This window comes from Oncorhynchus gorbuscha, linkage group LG19 (assembly GCF_021184085.1).
Source record: "Oncorhynchus gorbuscha isolate QuinsamMale2020 ecotype Even-year linkage group LG19, OgorEven_v1.0, whole genome shotgun sequence".
In the NCBI taxonomy this organism is placed as follows: domain Eukaryota; kingdom Metazoa; phylum Chordata; class Actinopteri; order Salmoniformes; family Salmonidae; genus Oncorhynchus; species Oncorhynchus gorbuscha.
The window spans coordinates 46,656,524-46,662,523 of NC_060191.1; positions in this window are offsets into that span (position 1 = coordinate 46,656,524).

The window sequence follows — 6,000 nt, forward strand, 5'->3', positions numbered from 1 at the left end:
AGCAGCTAAACTTTCTGCACAGATTATGTCAGACATGGGCACTGACAGTAAATCTCAGTAAGACTAATATAATGGTGTTCCAAAAAAGGTTCAGTTGCCAGGATCACAATTACAAATTCCATTTCGACAGTTGCCCTAGAGCACACAAAAAAACATACATACAGGAAATTGTTCAAGACCCCTTCCCTTATTCCACATTTTGTTATATTACATCCTTATTCTAAAATGGATTAAATAAATGTCCTCATCAATCTACACAGAATACCCCAGCATACCCCAAACATGTTTTTAGAAATACCTTATTTACATAAGTATTCAGACCCTTTGCTATGCGATTCGAAATTGAGCTCAGGTACATTCTGTTTCCATTGATCATCCTAGAGATGTTTATACAACTTGATTGGAGTCCGCCTGTGGTAAATTCAATTGATTGGGCATGTTTGTAAAAGCACACACCTATCTATATAAGGTCTCAGAGTTGACAGTGGATGTCAGAGGAAAAACCAAGCCATGAGGTTGAAGGAATTGTCCTTAGAACTCCAAGTAAGGATTGTGTCGAGGCACAGATCTGGGGAAGGGTAACAACATATTTCTGCAGAATTGAAGGTCCCCAAGAATAAAGTGACCTCCATCATTCTTAAATGGAAGAAGTTTGGAACCACCAAGACACTTCCTAGAGATGGGAGAACCTTCCAGAAGGACAACCATCTCTGCAGCACTCTACCAATCAGGCCTTTATGGTAGCCACGGAAGCCACTCCTCAGTTAAAGTCACGACAGCCCGCTTGGAGCCAAAAGGCACGTAAAGAACTCTTAGACCATGAGAAACAAGATTCTCTGGCGTAATGAAACCAAGATCTAACTCTTTGGCCTGAATGCCAAGCGGAGGAAACCTGGAGGAAACCTGGCACCATCCCTATGGTGAAGCATGGTGGTGGCAGCATTGCTGATGCAATGTTTTTCAGTAGCAGGGACTGCTGTAGAGTGCTCAGGACCGCAGACTGGGGCGATGGTTCACTTTCCAACTGGACAACGACCCTAAGAACACAGCCAAGACAACACAGGAGTGGCTTCGGGACAAGTCTCTGAATGTCCTTGAGTGGCCCAGCCAGAGCCCGGACTTGAACCCGATCGAACATCTCTGGAAAGACCTGAAAAAAGCTGTGCAGCTGCGCTCCCCATCCAAACTGACAGAGCTTGAAAAGATCTGCAGAGAAGAATGGGAGAAACTCCCCAAATACAGGTGTGCCAGGCTGTAATTGCTGGCAAAGGTGCTTCATCAAAGTACTGATTAAAGGCTGAATACTTATGTAAATGTACTATTTCAGTTTGAATTTTTTATTACATTTGCAAAAAAATCTAAAACCCATTTTTTGCTTTGTCATTATGGGGTATTGTGTGTAGATTGATGAGGGGAAAAAACTATTCAATCAATTTTAGAATAAAGCTGTAGTGTTACAAAATGTGGAAAAGTCAGGCCTCCCGGGTGGCGGAGTGGTTAAGGGCGCTGTACTGCAGCGCCAGCTGTGCCATTAGAGCTCCTGGGTTCGCACCCATGCTCTGTCGTAACCGGCTACGACCGGGAGGTCCGTGGGGCGACGCACAATTGGCCTAGCGTCGCCCGGGTTAGGGAGGGCTTGGTTGGTAGGGGTGTCCTTGTCTCATCGCGCACCAGCGACTCCTGTGGCGGGCTGGGCGCAGTGTGCGCTAGCCAAGGTGGCCAGGTGCACAGTGTTTCCTCCGGCGCATTGGTACGGCTGGCTTCCGGGTTGGATGCGCACTGTGTTAAGAAGTAGTGCGGCTTGGTTGGGTTGTGTATCGGAGGACGCATGACTTTCAACCTTTGTCTCTCCCGAGCCCGTACGGGAGTTGTAGCGATGAGACAAGATAGTAGCTACTACAACAATTGGATACCACGAAAAAGGGGTAAAAAAAATAATAAAAAAAATAAAATAAAAAACGTGGAAAAGTCACGTTTTAAGGTGAGACCCAGTGATAACATCGAATTAATAACAGTTTATTAATCCAACAGGGGCAGGCTAAAGACAGATCCAGAGCAGGATCAGAGCAGGGGTCAGTAATCCAGGTAGGTGGGGTAAAGGCACAGGACGGCAGGCAGGTTTAAATTCAGGGTAGGCCGAGATTAGTAATCCAGATAGGTGGGGCAAAGGTACAGGAGGGCAGGAAGGCTCAGGGTCTCAGCAGGCAGAAAAGGTAAAAACTAGAAAACAGGAACAATCGAGAGAAAGGGAACAGAGGGAAAAAAGCTGGTAGGCTTGACGAAACAAAACAAAGAGAAAAACAGAGAAACAGAGAACACAGGTATAAATACACAGCGGATAATTGGGAAGATGGACGACACCTGGAGGGGGGTACAGAGAATCACAAAGACCGGTCAAACAGATCAAGGATGACAGTTACCCCCCCACTAGGGGCGCCCCCTGGTGTCAACCAGGTATCCTGGAAAAAGGACTGTGAGACATGGGTTTAACTCAGGACACATGAAAGATGGGGTGTATACGAAGGGTCCGGGCCCACAGAAGACGAACAGCAGAGGGGCTAATCATTTTAGAGATGTGAAACGGGCCGATAAACCGGGGGAAGAGTTTGCGGGATTCCACCCGGAGGGGCAGATCCATTGTGGATAGCCATACCTTCTGCCCGAAACGATACCAGGGTTCCGGGGTCCGATGGCGATCCGCTTGTCATCGATATCTGGAGGTGGTCTTGAGAAGGGCCGACCAGGCTCTCCTCCAGGTACGCTGACATCTGGGCAGAAGGTATGCCAACATCTTCTTCCTACTCAGGGAAGAGTGGGGGCTGATACCCAAGGGAACACTCAAATGGCGATAGGCCCGTGGCAGAGCAGGCAAGGGTGTTGCGGGTGTTTTCCACCCACAAAGCTGCTGGCTCCAGTTGGTGGGGTTGGTGGAGACCAGGCAGTGTAGAGGAGACTCAAGGTCCTAGTTGGCTTGCTCCGACTGGCCATTGGACTGGGGGTAGAACCCAGAGGACAGGCTGGCCGACGACCCAATGAGGGTAAAAAATGCCTTCCAGAACCGGAATTAGAACTGAGGCCCCCGGTCGGACACCATGTCCACAGGCAGTCCATGCTACACCATGAGCTGGGCCGTCTCCTTGGCAGAGGGTAGCTTGGGGAGAGAAATGAAGTGAGCGGCTTTGGAAAACCGGTCGACCACAGTCAGGATGGCAGTGTTGCCCTCAGACGGGGGAGACCCGTTACGAAATCCAGAGATATGTGGGACCAGGGATGGTGGGGGACAGGTCGGCTGGTATTCTGGTTGCAGAAGACCAGCCAGAGGTTGTAGAGGAGTCTTGTTCTGAGCACAGACCGTGTAGGCGGCGACAAACGCGGCGACTTCCGGAACCGTAGTAGGCCACTAAAAGCGTTGTCACATGAAGGCCAGGGTCCGACGGGAGCCCAGGGGGCAGGCAAGCCTGGAGGAATGGGTCCACTCCAGGACCACAGAGCGGACAGTGTCAGGCACAAACATCCGATTATCAGGGCCCCCCCAGTGTTCAGCAGGACCACTGCGCCTCCCGGACCTGTTTCCCTATACCCCGGCTCAGTGCCATCACCAGGCATGAGGTGGGAAGGATGGTCTCGGGCTCCAGGGTGGTAACCGTATAGAGGCAAGACAGGGCATCCAGCTTGACGTTCTTGGAACCTGGCCAGTAAGAGAGGGAAAAGCTGAACCGGGTAAACAACAGGGTCCATCTCGCTTGCCTGGAGTTGAGGAGCTTGGCGGTGCAGAGATACTCCAGATTTTTGTGGTCGATCCACACAGTGAAAGGATGTTCCGCCCCTTCCAGCCAGTGCCTCCGTTCCTCCAACACCATCTTACTGCGAGAAGCTCTTGATTCCCCACATAGTAGTTCCTCTCTGTGGCTTTGAGGCGGTGGGAGAAGAAGGAGCAAGGATGCAGATGAAGGTCCAGTGAAAAACGTTGGGAGAGGATAGCCCCCACACCGACATCCGAAGCATCGGCCTCCACCATGAACTGACGGGAAGGGTCAGGATGAACCAAGATGGGAGCAGTGGTGAAGCGGTGTTTGAGGTCCCGGAATGCCCGGTCAGTGGCAGAGGACCACGTGAACAGAAAATTGGTAGAGGTGAGTGCAGACAGAGGGGAAGCCAGGGTGCTGTAATCCCGGATAAAGTGGGGATAAAAGTTGAAATACCCCAGAAAACGTTGCAGCTGCACCCTGGACGTAGGCTGAGGCCAATCCACCATGGCTCTCACCTTTCCGGGATCCATCTGGACACTCCCAGCAGAGATGATGTAACCCAGAAAGGGGAAGGTGGATCGATGGAACTCGCACTTTTCCGCCTTCACAAACAGCTGATTCTCCAGAATGCGTTGAAGAACAGGCCGGACGTGGAACACGTGTTCCTGGGGGGAGCGAGAAAAGACGAGGATGTCATCAATGTAGATGAAGACGAACCAGTTCAACATGTTGCGGAGAACATCATTTACCAGAGCCTGGAACATAGCAGGGGAGTTGGTGAGGCCAAAAGGCATGACCAGATACTCGTAGTGGCCGCTGGCCATGTTGAAGGTGGTCTTCCACTCGTCCCCCTCCCGTATCTGCACAAGGTGGTAGGCGTTCCGTAGATCCAGCTTGGAAAATACAGTGGCCCCCTGGAGCGTCTCGAAGGCAGAGGAAATGAGTGGTAGCGTGTAACGATTCTTAACAGTAAATGTCATTGAGTCCCCGATAGTCAATGCATGGGCACAGGGTCTTGTCCTTTTTCTCCATGAAGAAGAACCCTGTACCGGTGGGAGAGGAAGAGGGATGGGTAAATCCTGCAGGTAGGGAGTCCCCAATGTAGGTCTTCATAGCCTTGGTCTCTGGTCCCGACAGAGAGTACAGACGTCCCCGGGGTGGCATGGTGCTAGAGAGAAGGTCAATTCCGCAGTCATAGGGTCGGTGTGGCAGAACGAAGTGGCCCGGACCTTGCTGAACACCTCCCGGAATTCCTGGTACTCCGCGGGGATGGCGGAGAGGTCCGGGGCACCTTCCGAGCCTCCAGGAAGACGTCCCGGGGAAGGTTGCACTTACTTCCAACAATGGGTGTGTCACAACGGACTCCAGCCCAGGATGGCACCCGTAGAACAGTTGATGAGGGGATTGTGTTGCTGGAGACAGGAGAATCCCAAAACCACGGGAATCTGAGGAATCTTGATGAGCAGAAATTGAATAGTCTCGTTGTAATTCCCTGACACCCGTAGGTTGATAGGAGTGGTATTATAAGTGACCTGACCTGTAGAGTGCCCGTCCAGCGCTCTAACATCTATGGGAATGGAGAAGGGCTGAGTGGGGATGTTCAGCTCGGAAGCCAGAGTAGCGTCCAAAAAGCTCCCATTGGCCCCAGAGTCAATGAGGACGCAGAGAGATTTAGACTTAGGTTTAGGTTTCCACACAGCAGAATGGCATGAAAAGGGGTGCGAGCAAGGGAAGCAGAAAAGTTCTCCATATGGCCCACCAGAGTACTCTCTCCTACCGGTGAGCCTGATCTTTTCAAAGGACAAGAGGACACAAAATGACCAAGAGTCTCACAATACAGACAACACTTTGTGTTGATCCTGTATTGCCATTCCGCTGGCGATAGCCCAGCTCTGCCTAGTTGCATAGGCTCGGGAAGCGGTGATTCGGCCATCTTCGGCGAATCTCGGGGGAGGTCAACGGGACCATCGGGGACTTCCGGGATAACTCGGAGGACAGGTGGAATCCTTGGATTGTGAGCGAAATGTAACTTCCTCTCCTTCCGTCATTCCCGTAATCGCCCATCGATGCGGATGGTCAACGTGATGAGGAAATCAAGCTCCGTAGGTAACCCCCAAGCAGCTAGCTCGTCCTTGACCTCCTCCGAGACGCCGTGAGAGACAAGGCAAGAGACAAGGCAAGAAGCGCCTTCTATGCCATCAAAAGGAACACAAAATTTGACATCCTAATTAGGTTCTGGCTAAAAATACTT